The sequence below is a fragment of the Balaenoptera acutorostrata genome, chromosome 14, assembly GCF_949987535.1.
Source record: "Balaenoptera acutorostrata chromosome 14, mBalAcu1.1, whole genome shotgun sequence".
In the NCBI taxonomy this organism is placed as follows: domain Eukaryota; kingdom Metazoa; phylum Chordata; class Mammalia; order Artiodactyla; family Balaenopteridae; genus Balaenoptera; species Balaenoptera acutorostrata.
The window spans coordinates 61,216,875-61,242,259 of NC_080077.1; positions in this window are offsets into that span (position 1 = coordinate 61,216,875).

Below are 25,385 nucleotides of genomic sequence, written 5' to 3' on the forward strand. Positions count from 1 at the left end.
CAAAGAAGATAATCTATTTGATTTGTAAAGTATATTTAGATTATTGAATTTTAAAGTTTGTAATGTTTATATAACTGCAGAGGTTTTCATGTGATTTTTCCAGTGCCTGGTGAGGTAACAATGTTAATACTTTTAGATCAACATTAGGAATCTTTTTATGTTATGTAATAACTTTTATCCTATTGAGCTGATACAGTTTACTTTATCTTCTGAGTTTACTAATTAAGAGTCATGGAATAATAATCTGGTAGAACCTGGTTTTAAGAATAATAATATTGCACTGAAAGCCAAGGACCCAGATTAGAAATCATGGAAGTAATGGCGCTCAGGGATATTTTGAATGAGGTTTCTTTCTTCTACCCTCCCTCACTCTGGCCCTCTGTCCCTCTTTCTTTCTACATTCATTGAGTACATCAACCAGGAAATCCTAATACTATAAATTCAACCCATTTATTTGCATCTAGTGTAAAATCGTATGTGATAGTAATAATGGGTGGGAAAAGGGATTTAGGCTTTGGAGTCAGATTTGCCATATGGCTCCACTCTTTACCGACTAAGGAACTTGAGTACGTTAGTTAACCTCTAGGAATCTCAGTTTTCTCATCTGCAAAAATATAGAAATTAGCACCATCTCAGATTTTATGATAAGAATGATATAATGTATACAGAATTGTTAACCCTATGCCAGACACAAACTTTATGTTATTTATTATTATTTTACTGTTTCAGGTACTGTTGATGAGTAAGATAAAGTACTTTCTTTCCTTCGATTTTTCTCCTATGTAGAATGAAATTGTTGGATGACCTTGAAATTTCCTTCCAACTTCAAAATCTATGGATTTATAATCCCTTCCTTCTTAATGATGCTCTTGTCATGGGGGTACCTGCATAGTCATCTGGTCTTTCTTAGCTAACTTGCAGGTGAATGTGTTAGTAACAGATGCATGATCTGAAGACCGAGCAGGTGACCTAGGTTCCAGATGCTTTCACAGCCCAGAGTGGAATAATAAATCTGCAATTTTAATGAACTGAAAGTAGTTTTACAATCTGAATCAGTATAAAGATTTTGGAGTAATCCAGAAAACAGATTAAATAACAGCAGCAGCAATGAGAGCAGCCTCGTCCAGGAATATTATAAAGAAGGAATCAAGTGACATTTTTTAGTGGCATGCTGAGTGCCACTCAACTTAATCAAGTGCTAGAACTTAATCAACAACTGTTAGTGTTTGTTGAACTCCTATTGTACATTGAGGCTTCTATAGAATCTTCAAGAACTTAAAGGAGAGGAAAAGGATGTGATGAGATACTAATATCTAGGATGTCCTTCCACTTCCTCCAATCTTTATACTGTCTGTCCCTAATTGGCTTGTCATCACAGGATCCCACAAACATCAGAGAAGGGGGTCTATGTCTGATTCTTTTTTATACTGCTCATGTCTAACATAATTACCTGGATACAGTAGGAGCTCCAATTAATATTTTTTGATACAACAAAAAATAGTGAGTAAAATTTCCTCTGGAAAATTCCAATAACTCATAGGGTAAATTCTAAGAAGTGATTCTTTTCAACACATGCGATGCCTGAGGGGGCAAAAAGGATGATTTATTTAGTACACCTTTTAAAAATGGGAAAAAGTATATTTTGCACATTCCCACAATGTGGGACATGAAAACTAACTGAAGGGATTTTTTTCAAGATTTACTAGGTCTATTGTTTGAGAAATGACTTTAAAACTTTCAGTAAGGGAGTCTCTCCCTGCCCCCCAGAAGTTATAATAGTGAAAAAATATATATAGAGGCTCTAGTTTCTGCTATCAGTTAACATTGTACTGACCATTTGAATTTCCAAACTCTGTAGATTGAATGGATATTCTTGAAACAAAGATCAGAATTTATTTGAATCGTGAATAATGTTAAAGATTAATTTTCGATTATTTTAAAAGAATATCCTTTGCTTTTCGCCAGTCACATCTTAAAATTTCATAGATAAAAGTATTATGGTCACTCATCTGGAGCTCAACTTCATTATTTCTTTCTCTGATGATCCATTGTAATAACTGAACAGTATCTTCCAAGTTAGAGGGCCTTTTTTCACATGACACCCTTTGCTTCCTCCTCATCTCCACAGAACAAGACTACATAGCATCAAACTTGAAGCTTGGAAAGACCCTGAATACCTTCCGAATTTCTACCCAAGATATGAAGAGTAAGACTCAACAATTAAGGCGAAAGCAAGATTAGTGTTACTTTCTGGGACACTGACAGCCACAGAGATGGATTTTAGTCTTTGTAAAAGTGTGCTTTTGGGTTTAGGGTTTCCTCTCTTCTTTTCACTCCTCCAAAATGAGTTGAATACATATGTAAATAAAACATCTACAAGAATTCTTATGTAAATAAAAAAATATAGCATTCAGAGAAAGAAAAGAGCAGTAATAAAGGAGAGCTAGTCCTGTGGGCCTTTGTGAACAAGGGAGGGAATGATTTCTTTGTGTCACAACAAAACGTATCCCTGCCCATGAAAGGAAGGAGACAGAAGGCTAGTTTCTGCTAAAAGCCTGGTTGCGTGTAACTGACCCAGCGGAGGAATCCTGGTTCTATCTCTAGGGCTCGTTAGCTGCTCAACATGGATCCTACGTGTACACAGGATACCTGCGTCTGTTCTCCTTTTTAAAACAAAAGAGAAATCAATACTAATCAGCAGAATTATATTTGAAACTATTTCTAGTGAGCTGTATTATTGCTTAAAGAGAAAGTTAAAGACAAGCAAGCAAATTATGCCTTTAGTTAAAGTTTTGGGGTCTTTGTCCTAATGCTGCTGGTTGCTAACCAGAGGAGAATGTCCTTCCTTCTCTGCTACCTTGTCAGATTCGTGTCCTAAACATACCAGTTCCCCGTGGAGCTGGGCATTTTAAGTGTGAACAAAACCGGTACCACTTGAGCGAAATATCACTCATCCTCTGAGGTTAGCAGCCTCTCACTAAAATGTTTTCTATGGATGCTGCGTTACTTTATGACAATTCACATCCAGGCATAAGCCATAATAAGTTACATAAGGGAGGCAAGGTTCTGTGAAATGTTCATGAACAATTAAGTCAGTAATCTGCAAATTATGGATATTGATGCTTTTCAGGTTCTGAGCAGTAAAGATAGCTAATCACCATCTTGTATGCTTTTATCCAAAATCTCAGAGAGAATAAAAATTGCAGAGGTACTGCTTCCTCCTCATGTTACTGATCTGCCATTTGCTACGCAGCTATTGCTAGGTTTAAAACACGCGAATGAGACATTTCTTTTAGTAGACTTACTGTTAGGCACTTGATTGAAAGCACGTCAAATGTTTCACATCAGTTTTTCTTCTCCTCCCCAGTAATACATTGTTAGATTTTTGTGACCTAAAAATTAAGCAAATTTGTATAAATATTATACACCTGAAAAAAATAACTTTTTAGAAATAGATCCCCATGGTAATTATTTGATACTTCACTCGTTTGCAAAGAGATGGTACTATTTTTTTTTGTACAGGTTGGAATAAAAAAGTACAAACCTATTTTGTACCTGGCTTTAGATTTTTGAAAAAACTTCAACATACTATTCACACATGACAGGAAGAATCTGTCATTTGTCACACATTGATTAAAATGGTAATGAAAACTCTAAAGGCTAGAAAAGTCCCCTTTAAACAAGTCAAAAACAACAATCTAGATTTTTAAAAAAATTTCCACAAAGGGAAAAATACACAAAGAAGCAAGAATCAACTACTATACAACACACAAAAATAAGCAAGGATTCAAAGACTTTCTTAAGAGTAGCTTTATCCCAAAGGTAATTATTATCCGTGCTCTCTGGGGTGGGAGAAAAATCCTACAGTAACTTTCAGTGAATCTCTCTGACCCCTGTAACAACTTGGATGTCTTCTCACTATAACTCAGTTAATAGAAAGGCATCTTGCTTTCTGAATATCACACCTGCAGTCGTCCGCCCTTGGGAATCATTCAATTCATTGGTAAACACAAGCCACATACATCAAAAGTTTCCACTTTCTCTCCTCTTTTTAACACCAAGGTCCCTCCCCTCTCCCCAGGCTCCTTGCAGCTATCTAGGGAATCTTTCACTTTTTGTCCTTTCCCGACCCTTCTGGACCACATTTTCTCTTCTTATTCAGGCCATCTGCTCTCAAGGAAGGTAAAACTTCTGCTAGGAAAACAATCAGCATCTCTAGCAATTAGCAGCTTTCATGAACCAGCCTTTCAGCCACGGCCTATGAAGACATACATTGTGCAAATCACAATGCAAATTATGATAGCAGTTTAAAAATAGTTTGTAATTGATACATTTCTGGCCACAGCCTCCCCCTTTATCCTGCTAGTGGTACAATCTCCTTGCTCTTGACAGAAGTCTTTCTAAAGATCTGCTCAAGCCTCACTAAGCAGCTGTGAGTTAGGTCATTTTCCCAGGAGTTTTACATGTGGAAAACTGGGCATTAGTAAGGCCTCAAAAAGGACACCATCTGGCCCTAGTGAAAAAAAGGATCATGACACTTCCTGTGGTACCAACAGACCCTGATGAACCAGAAAGGAATTCAGCCCTGGACCGTGATCCAATAGAGACCGGCCCCACAGCCACCTCCGTGACAGCCAACTCCATTCATCTTCGCAGTTATCTCATAGCACAATGGACTTTTGTGTCGTGCTGTGTACTGAAGGCGGAGTAAAATCCATTTTGATTTTTGTGTTTAGTCTCCGTGCCTGTCCTCTTTCCTGGAACACATACCGCATCAGGAGAGAGTGAGATGCACAAAGAACAGTTCTTTCGGAGCCCATTCAAACTTCTCCATTTCCCTCCCACTGTACATGGGCGTAATAAGATGTTGGATTCTTCAGAAGCTTCCAAAAAGTCCTGTCCCTGACATGAAGACCTGTCCCTCCCACTTTCAATAAAAACAATTTTAAACTATTCAGAGCAACCGTCTTTTGTGTTTTTTGTGTTTTTTTGGTAGAAAAGAATTGAAAGTTACACTTAGAAGGAAATCTTATGGAAACACTTACTAGAAACATTCTGGTTCCATTGAGTCCATCAGGTGTTGAAAGAGCCTGTTAAAAACTATATAGCATCAGCCTCAACAATGAACCAGGTTTTCTGTTTCAAAAAGAAAAGTGTCTGACCCAAGCAATATGAGAGTGGACGCTGGTGACATCTTTCATTGTCGTGGTGTTTATTACAGTTGACAAAGTCTTTTCATGCTTCCTACTTTAGAATATGGAAATTGGGAATGTCCATCCAGTTCTCTGGATTCTGGAAGCGCCAGCAGCATATTATGACTAGAAAGTCCACATTTTTGTGTATAAGGCTCCCTGTGTCATAATGAAAACGCCCGCAAGTAACAGCTTGATTAAGAATGAAGGAGAGAGAGAGAGAACGTTTCTATTTTGAAAGATCTAAAACCAGGGTACGAAATAGCCCGCATCCCACTGCTGAGGTGTGTGTGCAATATGCACGCAGTTATCGATCCTGTTAGGAGTCACAGGCTTTCACAGGACGCTTCTAAGGGCTGAAATAAGAAGACTACCAACAGCAAATCCTTCATTCTAAATTTTTCTCTCTCAATAAACCATAATAATGAACAGGGTACAAACAAGCCACTTAACTCATTATCAGCAACTGTATATATGTGCTTTTTAAACATAAAATATTCTTTGTGGTAGATAATTGGAGACCCTGAAACTGGTCATCCCGGAAATGAACTCTGGTCATTCAGGATAAAAAGTGGTTTCCATTTGAAAGCTTTTATACCATCTCACACCACAGCGAAGAGGACTTGGGTGTGATGGGAAGGTGTTTTCTTAAATCTGAGCACTATCCTCTCAATTCCAATCAGATTCTTCTTAGTTATCTAATTTCCACTTTTTAAAAAAATTCTTGCAACGCTAAGATACTAAACCTCATCTTGCCTGTCCCTGGGGGCTTCATTTCATCTGTGCACAGACCTGAATCCTCCCCCACTGTTGGACCCTTCAATAGAAAGCTATATTGTCACATATAGGGACCCTGGGTTAGAGAAAATGATAAAGGCCCATCATTTTTCCTATTCTCAGAATTTGGCTTGGGAGGGGTGTAGAGAGACTGCCCTTCTTCCAGACAAATTTTCTGCTGTCCAGATTTTGCAGAACTTAAAAAGCCACCACAGAAAGAGTACAATTTAATGAAGGACAACATTTCTCTGCCTCTGATTCCCTGATGGAAATGATGGGTCCTCTACTGTGGGAAGACATAGCTGAAACTCACTTATTAACATGTGTGTCCAAGGCCTAATTACAGGCGTTCTCTTTTAACAGAGAATTGTCACTATTGGTGTTATTCATAAAGTGCCTGTTGAGAGGAGTTCAAAACCACAACCTTAATCCGTACTCATCAGTGAATTTTCTCTGGATTCTGGAAGCGCCAGCAGCATATTATGACTAGAAAGCCCACGTTTTTGTGTATAAGTCTCCCTGTGTCATAATGAAAATGCCTGTAAGTAACAACTTGATTAAGAAAGAAGAAGAGAGAGAGAGAGAGAAAGAGAGAGTGTTTCTATTTTGAAAGATCTAAAACCAGGGTTCAAAATAGCCCGCATCCCACTGCTGAGGTGTGTGTGCAATATGCACGCAGTTATCGATCCTGTTAGGAGTCACAGGCTTTCACAGGATGCTTCTAAGGGCTGAAATAAAAAAACTACCAAAGAAACTTGGAGGCGAGGGCTGGTGGCAAGGGTCATAGACATGAGGGCCTGAAAGCTGGCTGCCGAGAGTAGGTACACTGAGCAGGGGAAGCAGGGCCCAGGGAGGGCACAGATGCAGGTATTTGTAAGTCTCTCAGGTAGCAGAGGCAATTCCCTAAAACAGAAGGAAAGGGGAGAGAAAAAAGGAGTAACTCCTGAGGGGGGGAAGGAACCCAGGTTCCCTCAGTGCTACCGAACAGAAAAGCCACTTTGCCACCAGGAAAGGGGGTTGAAATATCTACTTCATCAGGCACATAGATGTTCAGTAATATGGGACACAGACTCATTCTTTCCTTAATGATCGCTCAGACTCTCTGTTAGAGTGATGAAGAGTTTTTTTTTTTTTTTTTTTTTAACAAAAGAACAATTGAAAACCTGGTAGATCATAAAATAATTTTACCTATTATCTCTGCTGACAGTTTTCTTAGCATTGATTTTGCAGCATTAACATATTTGCCTAATATTAAATGATTTTAAAGGATTACAACGTTAATTAAAAATACAAGTGGCGTCCCCGTTGCTGGGAAGGAAGGCCGGCCTGAGCATTGTTTTAAACTGGAGGCTGTGCCCTCCTTTCCCCCTCCCCGCCTCCCTTCCCAAAGCAGCTCTGTTTTGAGGCAACAGTTCCCTAGGAAGAAAATGACAGAACCAGAAACAATTTGCTCCTTTAAGGATTGGAGATGCTTATGTTGGAACCTCACAAAAGCGGCGTTATGTCCTTGAACATTCTAAAGATCATTGTTAATAGGATCAATTTTTGTGTGTTATTCAGCTGGATCCCTCCTAGCCCGTAAGAAATGCATTTCAGTCAAGGGACGTGGTGGCGATGGGGGCGGGGGGGGGGGGGGAGAAGGAAGGTCCAGCAAATTCCATGTGATCAGTTCAGCTGCAATAATCTCTTTTCTCCTTCCTGACGAAGCCACACATGAGAGCACTCTGGTGTCTTTCATCATTATTTGTCACCCTTTTGTGCAAAGCAACTTATATCCACAGCCATTCCAGCAATTAAAATGAAAAATAACCAAACAGTATCCTCATTGAATACTCGGAGGCCAGTGCCACCAAGTGCCATCAACTTATTGAATGTCGGGTATCTAATGCCATTAGAGCTCTGTAAGTATTTTGTGAAAAAAAAAACAAATAAATTGTTACATGCAGAATGTAGAGAAAGATTTAAAAAGATAAAATCTTTTGATGCCTTGGCAGTAGCTAGATCGCCTGGAACAGTCTCTCTCTCAGTGATACTGTGAAGAACTAAGCAACTGACAGGGATTGCGACTCACATGGAGACACTGAGAACTTCCAATCTGGGGAGGCAGTTAGTCATAGAGTGAAATCAACTCAACCAGAATCAGTCAATCTTGTTTCTGTTTTATGAGCCTGATTCCCATTAGTTAAATACTTCTCCTAAACTATAAAGTGTCACTGTATTTCTGGGAAAGGTACATTTTAATTTCCTCTTCCCCAAAAGGGCAAACTGTAAAAACGTAAAGATAAACTAACTTTCCCAAGACCACAGAGAGAGTCAGGATTGAAGAATGATGATACTTGACCTTGGTCCTGATTTCATTTCACGTAGTCCATTCCGTACGTGAAGAGCCAGCGAGCAGTCCACAATCCACACATTTTTTTTTTTAATTTTTATTTATTTATTTATGGCTGTGTTGGGTCTTCGTTTCTGTGCGAGGGCTTTCTTTAGTTGTGGCGAGCGGGGGCCACTCTTCATCGCGGTGCGCGGGCCTCTCACTATCGCGGCCTCTCTTGTTGCGGAGCACAGGCTCCAGACACGCAGGCTCAGTAATTGTGGCTCACGGGCCCAGTTGCTCCGCGGCACGTGGGATCTTCCCAGACCAGGGCTCGAACCCGTGTGCCCTGCATTGGCAGGCAGATTCTCAACCACTGCGCCACCAGGGAAGCCCATCCACACATTTATAACATCATTTTCTATTGAAAATTTTAAGGTCACTCCAAGACCAGCAGTTTTGAAGTCATGTATTTGTCCTCCCATTCAGGGTGTACCTTTTAAAAAATATCACTAATAAAGCTCTGTGAAATACCCAGGCATTGGAATACACACTGCCTATGGATCCGTATCGTGTCTTATAATTTAGTTGGGGAGAAAAGATTTCTGCCTAAAATGGTAATTAACGTTTAAGATAACATGCTGCTGAAATTCTGAGGTGGCGTCAAGGACTTGAGTAGATGATAAAGAACCTTCTAGAGAATATCCTGAGATCTGAAGGAAGAGAAGGAGGGCCTGCTTGAGGAGAGGAGCAGTGGAAAGTCTGGAAATGGCAAAGGTGGTGAAAATGTTATAAGAACTTTATTCACAGACACACCAGGGACCCAGGGGCATCCAGAAAGTGCTTCGTACTCCGACTGCTGTTTCCGTGCTCCGTCAACCTGCGTGTCTGATGCAGAAGGGCTGGAGCCAGAATTCCCGAGTAGTGATTTCGCTTTTATGCCAGGGACAGCGGAGCCACTGAGGGTTGTCGACAATGATGGGCTGGCTTTGGCTGACTTTGAAATGATCGTAGAAAATGGTCAAGTGACTGAGGGCAGAGTTGGGACATGTATTATAGTGTAGTCTTAGAGGTGGGAAGGTGAGAATTGTCAATTATCCCAACATGTGAGAGAAATGCCAGGAAGAGCTATTCCTCCAAAGACCCCCATCAATGACTTTCAGGACCACATAGTCCTGCGTGTGAGGCTACAACCTTGGGTGGTAGAGACTGGGAAGTTGTGGTCCAGAAAACACTTCTGTGTAACTCTCTTACGATGCATTGTGACTATGAAGAAACAGCAGAGAAAGGATCTTTCTTCCCTTCTCCTAAATTGGAATTTGAAGATAATCTCTTTACAACCCCCTTGGGAATGGAAAATTCTAGTAACCTCTTATATTTAACATTCTTACCTATAATCTGCTAAAGAAAGCGGTGTGGGAGATTCATTGTGGCCTTTATAGATCTCTTTAAAATAAATATCTAATGTTTTATAAATGACAAAAATTTCAGGTAAAGCCCTCATGGGGTTTCCCCCAAATGTCTTTGTTTTTTCTAATGACAACAATAACAACAACAAAAAAGAATTTTAATAAGTGAAATAGCCAGACTGGGTGGGTCCAGGTGTTTCTGCTGCTAAATAATGATTGAGTTTGTCCCTTTAAAGTGACCATATTTTCTTGGTGCAATTTTTGGCAAAATATGTGATTGAGATTATCAGTAGGGAGTGGCTGGCAATTTGGCTTTAAATTTCGTAAACTTTCTTGAATGCTTAATTGTTCGCTAAGATGTCAGCTGCAAGATTAGTGGAGCTGGAGAAAAAAGTGTGCACTCACATTGGCCCTGTGTCTATTTTCAGTGTGAAAGGAACTGGCTTCAGAGTGTTGCAAACACTGGAAGCTATGCATTCTGCATTACAATGAGGTGGGGCTGTGTTACACAATACCCGGGGTTTTTTTTTTTTTTTTTAAAGGTCATCATATCCCAAACCCTTTGAATGCAAAGCAAGAGCAACAGATGACAAATACTAGGATGTGCTAAACACCAGAACAATTACATTAAAATGGACTTCTTCCAGACTGAATCCTCTCCAATTTCCACTTGGTAAATAATTAGCTCCAAAACTATACAAGGACTCTTTGAAAAAATATTGGATGGAGGCTGAGTCAGAATTAAAACAACTTATCTTTACATCAAGAACATAGTATCTGGTGATTTTATATATATATATCACCACACACACACGTGTGTGTGTGTGTGCGTGTGTGCGCGCACGGTGATATTTAAGAATGTGTCATTTCACTTAGTCTCCCACCTATGAGTGAGAAAGAAAAATGTCATAAGTACATTCACAGTTGGAATTCCTTTTCTGGGTCTGCTAATTATTGTAAATACAAACCCTTTAGTTTTGCTGTACTATAGAGACTCCTAAAAATGATGCTATTACCTCCTTTCTCAATAATTCTCTTTTTCAAAGACTAATAAATGCCTTTTTTTAAGGACAAATAAATGAAATTTAGCAAAATCACTCAGCATTTTAGGGACAAATAATATTTACCATCTACGATGCAATTTAAAATTTTAAATCATACTTAATGCTAGCTAAATGAACAGAGATAGAACTTAAATTCAGGTCTTTGGATTCAGGTTCTTTATCTCCAACTCCAAATCAACCACAAAAATATGTCTGCTATCTGATGTATGGTAGAGAAGGCATATAGAGCTCAAATTTCAAATTCATTTTTATTTATATAGAGGAGATTTCAATATTCATAGAGTTAGGACTACCGTTTCCTACCTTATCTGTTCTGTTTAGGTTCTATGATCCCTTCTATTTGAAATCTCTTTTCTTCTGGTCTTCCACAACGTTTTTGGTCTATGGGACATTTGGTGATTATTGTATTTTGCTGTGTTAGCTACTTTATTTTGGCTGTTGTTGTTAGGGTGGAGTCTTTTTTTATCACCTAACACAGCGCCTGACACAAAGTAGGTGCTCAATAAATGTTTGTAGGGTGAAGGAATGAGGGCAAGAAGATATGTGTATATATTTGGTCTTCTTGATTGAGCTGCCAGCTCCTGGAGGGCAGGGAAGGTGTGTTATGCTTTTCGGGCCCAGCTCCTGGTGCCTAGGACTCTGCTACTGCAGCTTACATGGGGCAGTGACAGGAAACATTTGATTGTGATGAGGACAGCGGTGGAGTGGAGAGACAGAGAGAAGGGAGGAAGCCAGGGAGGGAAGAAAAAAGAGGACGGAGAAAGAACAAAAAGAAAGGAAAATTTAGAACAGAGAATCAAATTCAATTTCAGCTTCCCCCCTCAAATTACGTCAGACTGCTCTCTTATTTTAGCCAAAGGGAAAACAGAAGGCAAGAGAAGAGGGAAACTCAGAAAGTGGAAAAATATGACTTATGGCTTTAATTGTGAGCAGCATTTCAAATTTATCAAATTATTTGCTAATACAATAAATAGAAAATGTTTTCTAAAGGGTTACTAGTTAGTGAATTTACACTGTTTTCTTGTAAAGTTATCAAGAAATTGGAGTTTAGTGGAAATGTGGGGAATTTCAAAAGAAAATCCCTAAAACTTGGGAAATTATAATTATTTTTCCTAATGAATACCCTTAACAGGCTACAGACTCTCAAATGTGATACATTTGGCAAAGAATAGGCCCTGTCATGAAACCTGAAAGCGGTCTGTGCCATTATTAATCTGCTACCCAGGCAACACTTTTGGGGCCTTAATGAATAGCCTCTAATTGGCTGAGATTGGCCCACATACCCAGGAGCTGTTCACCAAATACATTTTTTTTTTTTTTTTAAAGATTTTACAACTTTCCTCCATCTGCAGTTAAGGAAGATTATCCTGCTCAGAGTATAGTACATTTTCACCAAATATCTCAGTGACTTGCCTGAATAATTACTCCATTAAGATTTTAAATATATAATTCTGGTTTTATACATATAACCCCCAAATAAAAATGAAATGAATAATTCCTGAATTAAAAACAACTGTTTGATAATAAAGAACCTCTGTATTCGAAATATAGATCACTTGATTCTTGGAGCTTAGATAACTCAGGAAAAAATAGCGCTTTTGTTTTCATTGCTAGAAAACCAAGATATGAGAAGACGCTATTTTTTTACTTCTTTTTAAAATTTTTATTTAAAAAATTATTTTATTTTATATTGGAGCATAGTTGATTAACAATGCTGTGTTGGTTTCAGCTGTACAGCAAAGTGATTCAGTTATACATATACATGCATCTATTTTTTTCAAATTCTGAGAAGATGCTATTTTTATGAGTTTAATAATTGACCAAAGGGTCATGGAGGGGATCCTTTGATCCAACTACCAGTGATATTAGAAACACCCAAAGGTCAAGGGCTGAGGTTTTCTCCAGTTCCCTGTCTCAGGATCCTGCCTGCAATGTCAAGTATTTCTAAGGACACTCTCGGGGTGAGGTGGGTTAGGGGGTGGAATGCAGCAGAGGAGCAGAGGCTAGGACAGAATGCCCCTATTTCCAGCCTCTCCCCCATTCTGCAGGAGTCCACTAAGTAACCTCTTACCAGCTCAGCTATGCCTTCTCTTCTCTTTTGCAACACCTGGAAGGATCTCTTGAATAACTATTATTATTTTATTGTTTGTTCATTTATTGCCTTTCACATGAATTTATATAAGATGTTTGAAGGTTTTTAAAAATCTGTAGGCAAATGTAAGCATATCTGTGATTACATCTACAAGAGTTGAAGTAGGGACTTTGGTAAGGGAAACCTGACTCTATATTACAACCTCTTTTCCATCCCCCTCCAAGGAAATGAAATTTCAATCCCCCAACTTGGCCATAGTGCCTTTTCCATGGCCACAGCCCTCTCTTTGTGTGAGAGTTTCCTCTACCTCAGCATCACAGCTTTATTGTCAACCCAGAACCCCAATCCAGGCTGGCCTGTTGGAGGACATCATTGAATGTGAGACAAAGATGGTGCTGCCTCAGAAAGAAGGGATGGCAGAAACAGAGACCTTTGTGAGGGAGTGTAATACGAGTCACAGAGGGGAAAATCAAAGGGATAATAGAAAGGGAGGTAGGAGCAAGAGAGAACACTGGATGAGTGATGGTAGGAGAGAAAAGTATTAGAATAAAGGATGGATCATGTGGCAATCTGACCTTGTAAACTGTTGAGTTGCATATGATTTTCTTAGCCAGAAAAGGGAAAAGTCTAAAGGGGTTTTCTGGAATAGGGCAAGGTGACATTAATATATGAATAAAGTAAAAATTGGATAAAGATTCCATTTAACTTGGTTATGATTAATTATCCAGTAAACTTGAATTTCTGTGATGCAGCACCTGTCTGAAAGTCGTTTTAATCCTCCTGAAGAACCTGGTAGCTAGCTTCTCTTTCTTGGAGTACCATTGTTATTAAGTCTCAGAACTCTAGGAGAGCATAATTTTGAAACTGCAGAATGTCTCATGCCATTGCTGCGAATTTTAGAGAGCACTTCCTTCATTTTTGCAAAATCATAAGTATTTGCAGTTCATCTAGGAAGGAAGTGAAATAACTAGACTTTTGTATCTCTGTGTGAGGGGGAAGAGCCGGGAAATGGGACGGTCGGCGGGGGATAGATCATGGCATGGAAGAGTGGGAAGCACCACAGAGTCATTTGTAGGAATCAGCAGTCCACAGAGAAAGAAGACTCTTGTAGGAAAACTTAGTGTCATAACTTCACTTCCTGACAAGGCTGTAAAGGTGCTAAGGCGCCGTGCACCTGGCAGCCTACTACAGGCGTGTCTGTTATTTTTCTTGCTCCTTAAAATGTCACATCACTTATACTATTTTTTAATACTTTGTCAGTGGACAGATAATTGGCAGAGAAAACCAAGAACAGACATTTTCTCTGAATATCCTGGTTATGATTTACAAGCTTCTGATTTTTCCTGTCATGGGGAAAAGTATCATTGAGCAGGAGCTGGGAAATGCTTAGCCGGTGTCAAAATTCCTTTCTTTGTATTGAAAGCCGCAGCATTCAATCATCCCCAAGAATGTTCCAGGCCAAAACTGGCATACAATTTAAGGTTGTTCCTGTCTAAATGTGGACGATCTTTGAGCTGTTACCCACAGAGCAACCAGAATTCCCAAATTCCTAATCAGACAAACTCTCCTGCTTTGGGATTTTATTATAGACCCACAATATAAGACAACTGTTTTCCTTTTAAACTGTATTTATTATGCTATTTTATAATTATGAGTAATATGTACTGGGTGTAACATGTGAAACATGAAATAAATAGATAGATAATGAAAAAGTTATCATCCTCTGCACCCATTGCCATTTCATTGAGACCAATCTTATAAAGGTTTGGTGTGCTTTTTTCCAAACCTTTCTTTGTGCTCATACCAGCATGTACAACACATCTATGCATATGTATTTTTGCTTTCTACAAAAATGATGCCATCTTGTACAAATTTCTCTGAAACTTGTTTTCATTTTAACCTAATAGAAACATATCACGAATATCCCCTTTGGTTAAGTACACACTCAAATCACTCTTTTTATAACAGCTGCATAACAATATTCCACAGCATGGAATCTACCCAACCATTCCTCAATGATGGGTACTTGTTTCCTACTGGTTTTTTTCCCCCCAAGTGTTATGGGAAACCTCTTGAAATATTTAATACTATTTGTTACTCTTTCGTATTAGAAGACTTTAAGTCAATTCATGTGAAACATAGTTTGAAATCAAGCAAGCCTCAATAGTTGCTCCTCCAGGTGAATTTGGAGTAGGAATTTGGTTCTAAATTTCCTACATAAAGAGATGTACAAGACCCTATGTAAAAAGAGTTGCAAATCCAAAATATATTTGCATTATTGAAAACAGGATTTTCAGAGACTCAGGAAAACACTGAACAAAAACTAACAGGTAAGCATGAACTTGTATTTCTATGGTGCCTTCTTCCAAGAAAGGCTGAGGACTTTGCAATCATCCTAGTTGCCATGAGTTGGAAATGAGGCCACCTGTATATCAAAGAGAGTGGAGGAGTGAAGAACTGGAAACCAAGTCTTCTAATGCTCAAAGGAGAGCCTGTACGCTGGTTGAAGAACACTCAATATTCTAAATTCTGAACAGAGGCAAAGAATGAACAGAGGAGTGGTAATCCATATTCACAAGGCACTCTGCTTTACAAAAGGACGTAGGTTCCAGGAGCAATCGATGCACAGTGAATGGCCCAGGAGCAGGGCTTCATGATGTTGGCGTCCATGGCTTCAGGAGGGACTCCAGACTGACCCACACCATATCTCAGCATCCACAACTATGCACATTCAATATAAACAAACTGTAACACTGACTTATCACTCCCTTGGCATAGCCATTAGTTCCTGTAAATAGAAAACGCTGGAAGTGCATTTAAAGTATAATTGATTTAGGGAAAAAAAGAGATTTAGGGCAAAGTGAGCTACATCTTTATTATGCATTATGGACCTTCAAGGATGGAAGATTTCTCTGAAAAGGGAAAGCTTCAAATGTGGCAAAGAACATTGAATAGTAAAATTAATGCTGGTCAATCAGAATTTCAATCTTGACTTTGGGTTGAGTTGATAATCTTATTTCAGATTGATTTTCCCCTTATTTGTCTGTTTTCTAATTCTCAATAAATGGGAGTGGCTGGTAACTACTATAATCCCCCCTTTCTGTGTAATGACGAAGAAATGTGATAATCTGTCCTATATTTGGGGATGGGGCTGAGGTGAACTGTCCAAAAGAAGGTGAAGATGCCTTGGGTGATTCTACATTCTGTAACTATGCAGGGCTTGGGATGCAGTAAGGAGGAAACAAGGGTCAAAGATTTACTCTGGAGGTCTTCATTGTTCCCCACCCAGGGAGCTCTGCCTTCCTCCTCCAAATCACTGGGCACCTAGGGCCTGGATGGGGGCCAGAACCCATGTGCTAGGAGAGCAGAAAATGGGGTCTCTCCCACTTGCTATTTTGTAGCTTTCATTTTCTTCTCTGTAATTATACACTTAAACACTCTGTGTCTACTTCCAGCCTCTCTGATGGTGTTGAATCTGTGCACTGCTATTTCACTGCCCTTCATCCTGTCCCACTGTCCCCCCCCTGTTGAAGCGAGCACAGCAGGTATTTCTCCTACTTTCTCTCTGCCCCCATCCAGTGCGGGCACATAGTAGACGTTCAATCTCAACAGCTGAGTGGCTTTTCCTCCCCCTTTCCTTTCGGCCTCTCCTCCTGTTGGAAACACTGGTATTTCTGTGTGTGAGCCAAGCATGATGAAAGGGAGCATTTTTTGTTTAATGGTCCAGGCATTTTGCCTCCACTCTTTATCTAGTCATCATTTCCTCTTTCACGAAACCTGCATCTTGGCTATCTATTTATTGTTTCCTGAATGTGCCTGGAGCACTCCTGGGGACTTTGTCTGCCTTCTGCATCCCCTCCTCTCATCCAGGTCAGTGTTTAGCAAGGGCTGGTCCATGGATTTGAGCCAGTCCTTGCTGGAATTTTCTGAAGGGAAACCAGAAAACACACACACACACATACACACACCCCAGGATGATTTATTTTGCATAAGGCTAGATTCATCCAGTTTAAAGAACTGTCCTTTACTTTGAAGTTTTTCCCCCCTGCTTTTAGTGTTAAAATATATCTTTCTAAACAAAATAATAGTTATTCTAGTTGGAATCATTTTTGGTTTTAATGACGTAACATGGAAAAATTGAGCTGGCAACATTCTGTAAGTCTCCATTAAAAAAAATTGTTTCATGAAATCTGGAAATCACTCTTCTAACCCAACCACATCTTTTACAGAGCAACTCAGGGGCTAGCTCCTCTGGCAGGAGAGGGCTGACTCTCAGTCTCCACTCTCTATTCTGAACTCTTCCTGCATTTTCCAACTTTATTACCCACTCATTCATTCAAAGCACATATCAAGAACTTACTAGAAGATAGGTCCCAAGCTGAGCACTGTGGATATAGTGGTGAAGAGAATAGGTGTGATCCCTGCCCTCATTGAACTTAAAGTTTACTAGGGGAATACAATGATGAATTGGAAAAGATGCTCTGAAGGAAAAAAAATGCATGTTCCTTGAAAGAATATAACAGGCAAGGCTGCTTTCACATTGAGGAAGAGGGTGGCCTCTGAGACCTGAAGGGTGAGAATGGGTCATTCAGGTGGGGCTAGGTTGTGTTGAGGGGGTGGGAGGGACAGAGAATAGCCCAGGTAGAGCAGGAACAACACTTGAGCTGGGAAGACACTTGGTGAACTGTAGGTTCAGTAGAAAGAGCTGGAGCTGCAGAGGTGGGCAGGGGCCAGATAGGCCCGACCTTGTAAGTCATGTTTAGGACTTGATATCTTAAGTTCAGTGGACAGCCAATGGAAGGTTTAAGTAGGTGAGTGACATGATGATCCAATGTGCATTTTAAAACTAAAGGTGAGTAACATGGAAAGTGGGGTGATAGTAAGGAGGGTCCTCAGAATCCAGGTGCAAGGGGATGGTGGCTTGGTTATAGTTTTAAAAATACAAAAAGTGGATGGATTTTAAGATAAAGTTTGTGGCATATCCTTTTTTTTTTTTTTTTTTTTGTAGGTACCCTTAGTGTCAAGGGTAGTTTTTAATGTCATTACATTCCCAAAGAAGTTAAAATAGGAATTGCTTGTTTGTTTTGGTTTTAGGTGCTGAGAAGTTATCATTAGCTACGACTTGCCTAGTACTTGTCCTTTGAAGTTTACAGTCCAGTGGGGGAGAGAACGAAACAAAGAGGCCCACACATTTTCTGGTGATAAGAGCTGCGATAAACAGAAGCACAAGGTGCTGTCTCTGAAGAGAGGAGTGACAATTTACATAACCAATTAACATAATGTTTGGGAGCTAGGAAAGGCTTTGAAGTGAGTCATCTGCACTGGGATTGAAGAAGAATTGTGAAATTAAATTCACATGCAGGAAAAAATTATACATTATTTGAAAGAAACCTAAACAGTGAGTTGACAATATTAAGGAAAGGGTGATAGAGAGGGCAGGGGTGCAACAGGTATGTTCCAGACAGAAGACACAGCATGTGCAAAGGCCTGGAGATGGAGAGCTTGGTGTAGAATAAAGTCATTGATGATGACAATCCCCTGCTTGTTGGTATTTACCAAATCGATCCATTGTACTACATTATATGAAGGTTCGGTGGTAACTGGGATGAACACAACAGGTTTAATTACATGATTGAGGGCAGGTTAACCAGCTTTTAGGAACTGACACTTACGACCAGCCTGCTCTGGTAGGTGACCTCTGATTGGCTTGCCGCTGAATCATGCAGGCACTGTGTTTTCTGGTTGGCACTCATAGAGTTGATGCATTGCTACTCTAACACTTTTAAATAGATATATTTATTTTTAATCTATTTTATTTTATTTTCTACTTTTATTTTATTTTTGGCCGTGCCTCGGGCATGTGGGATCTTAGTTCCCGGCCCAAGGATTGAACCCGTGCCCTCTGCAGTGGAAGCGCAGAGTCCCAACCACTGGACCTCCAGGGAAGTCCCTCCTCTAACACTTTTGATATTCCACGCTGACTTGTGTGCAGTGTTTGGAACATCAGGTACTTTGCTTCTACTCTATGAATTGCAAAGTGTTTATTTCTCAGTAGTGACAGGGAAAGGGAATTTACTGAGGCTAGACAACTTCAGAAGTAGCCTACATTATTTTTCTTAAACTCCCCAAAGGGTTTCTTTCAAAGAGAGAAAGATGCAGCAAATAAATGAAAACCATGAGATAGGCACCAGACATGGAGAATAGAGACTGAAGATCCCACCTAAGGGTGAAACGTATTCAAGGGAAGAAACAAACAATTAGAATACCAAGCTGTTTTCATTATGGTAGATTTTTAATATGTTTTAATAGCTGGTAGAATAGATTAGACCAGCCTCTTACTTTTCAAAATTTCCCTGGTTATTCTTTTATGAAACTGTGATAATTCTTAAAATTAGGTACTTTAATTTCTTGGCAGTAGCCCTTAAAATATTTCTAGAATATCTTCTTTTGTTTTCAAAACTGTTCTTATAAAGATCATCATTCATATGTGAATATTCATATTCATTTACATATGAATAGTATATAGATGAATAAAGATATATATTTGCATATTAATGACAATATCATATATAGTAAATATATATTTATATGTATATATAATAAATATATATTTACACACATATATAGTAAATATATATTTACATGTATATATATTTACTATATAGTTACTTATTATATTAAAGATATTTACTTGGACTCATAAAATGGACAGACTATATTCATTAAATGTGCATTATACAAATAGGTTAACACTTTTGGTTATTCCTTGTATGGAAAAAAATAAGGTAGAACTTTAAAAATCAGTTAAATGCACTGACGTGGAAATATTCTTGGTGTTTTTAACTTTCATATTTTAAAGCACAGGAAATACAGTTTTTATACAGAGCAGGGACACAGATGAGATCAAGAATATATATTTAGGGGCTTCCCTGGTGGCACAGTGGTTGAGAATCTGCCTGCCAATGCAGGGGACACGGGTTCGAGCCCTGGTCTGGGAAGATCCCACATGCCACGGAGCAACTAGGCCCGTGAGCCGCAACTACTGAGCCTGCGCGTCTGGAGCCTGTGCTCCACAACAAGAGAGACCGCGATAGTGAGAGGCCCGCGCACCGCGATGAAGAGTGGTCCCTGCTTGCCGCCACTAGAGAAAGCCCTCGCACAGAAACAAAGACACAACACAGCCAAAAAAAATAATAAGAATAAGAATATATATTTAACTGAAAGAATCCGAGAAATATTTTGACAGAGGGTAAACATGACCTGCAATTGCCACACTTTACACTATCTTTTTGTGGAAGGTAACTTGTATTAGATAGAATAATTCAAGTTATGAACTAGCTTCTTTGAAATTGAGCTCCATTTTTGGTGAGAAACAATACATCTTTCTCCATCTCTATGCAATTTAAACACTCGAATCTTCAGGAAGAAACCAATTTAAACCGGCAACTTTGGAGTTATAATAAACTTTACAGATATGTTCTGTGAATTGGAACCTCAAATTTATCCCTAAATGTTTTCACAGTGGATCACAGACTTTCATCTTCTTTTTTTCCGGTTACTGCAGCAACATAATTCATTAGCTAGACTTCAGCTATCTGATCACTAGTGAAATGACTTTAGCCTGATTTTACCTGTCTGCAAGGAGAGGATCTTCTTGCATTAATTATGACTAATACTTTAAAATTGTGGTTTCCTCCAAAAGCTATGCGGAAAGGTCTTCTTTCTGATCCAGCATCTTCCCAAATATCTTTTTGACAAGGTCAAAGCCTTTTTTTCTTGGGATTCTAAGTCCTTGGGTGGAGGTTTGGTAACAGCTTTGTCTGTGGGTAGTCCTATCTCTTTTAGGCATTGAGAATAGCAGCTGTAGCTGCAGATAAAAGGATGGCCTTTGCATGTGGACAGGACACTTGGCCTCTCAGTGGCCCTCTCGCCTGACTTTTGTATCCACCAGGAGCCATCTGTGTGAGTAAGTTCATCTCTACATATGAAGAGCATATTTATGTGTTAGTGTGTGTTGGTGTGTGTGTGTGTGTGTGTGTTCATATACCCACACGTGCATGCTATTTATCAAATAGCACGTTGAATTATTTCAAGGTTAGGGTATTGATTGAAACTGCATATGTATTTGGTGGAGTGTTTTTCCCACAGGGTCAGACCATGATGGCTAGAGAAGCTTGTTTTTTTTTTGGTTTGGTTTTTGCATGGTACATTCTTCTCTTTTTGATTGGATCCCTAGGGGGTTATTAACATTGCTCTAGTTGAGGAAATGGAAACCTAGTAGCCTAAAAAAGTCAAGACATTACTAAATTACCTAATTCACAGTAATATTTCTCTGTCTCTCTTCTTCCTGGGCATGCGTGTTCCGTGTCCACATGTGTATGTGTGTGGGGAGGATCCTGCACCGAGAAAGGTTTCAAAAATTGCCAGCCAGGGTACTTGGACAAGAATTTTACATTCTGTACCTCTCAGACTATTTCTAGAGCACCTGGCGTCTCCATAGTCTTCATGGAGACTTTGTTGCTCTATCAAATCAGATTTTGTGCAGAAAGCTGTGTGTCATAGTCTAAGAAGAGTTGATAAGAATTTTGGCCTATCACTGGGCAGCATCACAGATTCTTGGTCCATCCATTTGACCAATCGTCTTCCTTCCATTGAGAAAAGTGTATAAATTACCTTTTAATATCAATAAAAACAAAGAAGTAGCCCAAGTGTTAGCCTCTTCTTTAAGGGTATTCTTATAACACACCAGAGAAAAAGGATAGACTCCCTAGTGCAGCTGCTTCTCTTCTCTTGCTCTCTTTTCCCATCCTTCCTAGGCCTGCTGTGGGCAGCTGGTCAAGTCTGGAACTTCAGGACCACTTCCTCCCTCAAAATGATACTCTGGTCTCAGCAGAGAGGTGGCATGGGGAAGGTCATACTTTATTTCCCTTTCTTTAAAATTCCCCACTACACTAGAACAAAGCCAGTGTCCTTAGTAGGAGTTTGGGAGGAAACTAGAGGTTATTATAGGGGAGATGAGAAAAACAATAAAAAACCCAGATTTTAATGTGACTTTTCATAGAGTGAAAAGTATCAAACGCTTCACAGGGATAGTCCTTATGGGTGCTCGGATTCCTAGTCTTGTTTCCCTACCTGAAGGCACATTTTGAGAGACAGAAAGAGGGAGAGAGAAATGGGGGGAAAGAGAGAGGGGAACAGAGGAGAAAGAGAGAAAGCGAGAGAGAGAGAGATGTCATAAGAGCACTCAAGTCTAGCATAGGGTCCAAGGTGAACTTTGGTGAGCTGAGTCAGGTTCGTTTTCACTTGTGTAAAGGGAAAATATATCCTTCATTTTGCTTGTGGTTTAAGAGTCTTTAGGTTAAAACATATACATAGACAAAAATATACACACAGAAACACACACTTACAGACATGTCATGTGGTTACTGAGCCCATAGATTGTGGATAGTTCCAAGTGAAATGTGTCACAAATGAAAAAAAATGTGTGTGAAATTTTGAAGAGTTGGCATTTAAAAAAATGTAAAATAGCTCATTAATAATTTTTCATTTTGATTATATGTTGAAGCCATATTTTATATATATTAAGTAAAATATATTATTAAAATTAATTACACTTTTTCTTAAACTCTTTTCAGTGTAGCTTCTATTACATATGTGGCTTGCATTATATTTCTGTTAGACAGCACTGGTCTAGAGCTATATGACAGAAGAGAAAGATTTTCCAAACAGCTGTATAGTTGGAAACAATTTCTCCTGTTTAATTTTATACGAAGTAGATTGAGTTACCCTTTTCTCAGTCTCCTGCTTTCAGACTTTGGTCAACAATGTGCTTTAGAATAAGCTTCGAATTTACAGTTTTATCTTTATTTTAGATCAGATTAAATGTTTAGGTAGGTGGATCTTCTTCTCCTAACATGTTATTATAAACAGAGGGGGAAGTAAGTAATTTACTTTCCCTTCTCCCTGTAAATGTCTCAAGATTGGGTAGGATGGGGATAGGGAAAATTGTTGGCATTTAATCAACAATTATCACTATTTTTCTGTGCCAGTTCCTCACAACTTATCTCGAATTCTTCCATACATACATTCAAAAAGGTATTGCCATCTCCATTTTAGGGAAGAAAAAACTGAGACGGTAGAGGTGACTTATCCAAGGCTAGAGGCTAGGGGTGTTGGAAATGCAATGCAAATGCCAAAGTCTCCATTCTTCACTGTGCCAAGCACCATCAAGGCAGAATAACTGCATTACACAATTAACTTTATGATCATAATGTAAAGATCAACTAATTACTATTAATTTGCATGTATATTGTACATCATATGAATGATGTATTTGGCACATTGGCCAATAGAGGGAAAAATTATTCTTCAAGCCATCAAAATAAGGATGCAAAATGGAAAAGTAGGCATTGGGTTCAAAGGCAATAAATACGAAAAAAAGTTCATACATATTTTGAGACAACAATGACTTTAGAAACAATGAAATTAATTAAAAATCTTCAAAGGAAAATAAAAGTACTCTTATATGTTTATTAGCCTGCTTTTGAAGTTACCCTTTCTTAACTTTTGAAATTATTGAAATAGTTGCATCTTCCCTAAGACCCTGGATCAGGCTTTTATCTAAATTTGTGCTTGCTCTATTTTCTAATATGCAAAAGGCCTGACTTATGCATATGCACCACATGAATACTTAGTAAACTCTTGGTGAACAAGTACCTATTCCAGGCTTTGAGTTATACATGCTGAGCAGACAAATAGGACTATAACATGGTCCCCGTCCTCCTAGGAGTCAATGTCTGGAGAAATAGTGGTGACGGACTTCTGGGAGCCATAGGAGGGGTACTTGGTAGGCAAAATTCAAAGATGGCTTCCAAGATTCCCACCTCCTGGTACAAGTTCCTCCTTTGGAGCCTGTGAAGAACTTATGAATATGATGGGATAGCACGCTTATAATTAGCTTACTAATCTGTTGACTTTGAATTAATCAAAGGGGAGGCTATCCAGGTGGGCCTGAACTAATCAGGAGAACTCTTTGCAGGAACTGGCCCCTTTCTGAAGTCTGCCATATTGGAAGTGTGAGATGGCTGGAGGAGGCCATATGGCAAGGACTCAAGAGTAGCTTCTAGAAGCTGAGAGCCATCCCTGGCTGCCAGTTAATAAGACAACAGGGACCCCAATTCTACAACTGTAAGGAAATGATTTCTGCAAACAAGCTAGGGGAGCTTGGAAGTGGATCTCACCTTAATTGGCACTCCAGATGAAGACACGGCTGATTGACACCTTGATTTCAGCCTTGTGGACACTGTGAGTAGAGAACACTCCCATGCGTGCTTGGGCTTCTGACCTACAGAACTCTGAGCTAATAAATGAGTGGTTTTTTAGGCTAAATCTATGGTATTTGTTATGCAGCAGTAGAAAATCAATGCATGACCCTATGCCAGTCTAGGTTGGCTGAGTTCAGGAAATGCTTCACAGGAAGAAAGAATAACTGAGCTGTGTCTTGCTGGATGAGTAAGGAGTGAGGCAACAAAGAAGTGAGTTGTGAAGTAAGGGTGGTATGTGCAGAGAAAGACTTTGGAGCAGAGTCTCAACCTTGACTGCAAGTTGGAATTACCTGGGGAGTTAAACACAGCTAATGCTTTGGGCCCACTCCTTGGGATTCTGACATAATTTGTCTGGGTTGGAACCTGGGCATAAAGATTAACACCATCTACCCAGGTGATTCTAAAGTGAAACCAAAGTTGAGCACTATGTTTTAGACAGGGAAACAGAGTGGAACTACAAACTCTGTATGGCTGTGTCAAAGGGTAGGGTGAAATGAGAAGCTGGGTAAAAAAAATAACAAAAGAAAAGTAGAGACAAGATAGTAAACTTTCTTTTTTTTTAATCAAAATCTAACTTAAACTATTGTTGAAGCCCTTGGATAGATATTCACTTCATTAGCAAATGGTGGATGTGTAGGGTTCTTGGGAAAGGGAGGGCAAGAACTCTGGGTGGGCAGGGAATGTTGGCAATTTTCACAAGTATATTTCAAGCTTATTTCAGGGATTTGAACACAGGAGTTGTTCAATAAATGTTTGTTGAATGAGTGAAAATGACTGGGCGTCCTCAGGAGAGAAGCTGGTAGTATATCACACATAGTCAAGAAAAGTTACCTACCTAGCTGGAATCTGGGTGATCGTACTCATAATTTTCTTTCTTTCAGGACATGGTACTTTCCCCAAAGATGAATCCTACTCTTACTGCTTGCCTCATTGCTTTCACCTGGAATGGGAGTGATCCTTTATTTTCACTACTACAAGTTGATATGGCTAATACCAACACAAAAGGAGAGTAGATCTTGAGTTGCTTTAATAGCTGTATAATGTTCAGTTCAAAAGACAGCCCTATAGTAAGATGGGTAGATGAGCTCAGGATATATAAGGAATTTTGGGGAAAGGATATTTGAACACAGTACGCACATGTCCTTGAATGACTGGGATTAGTCGGATGAACTCCATTCTTTTCCATGTATTAAATGATTACTCCATGCTCAGTACA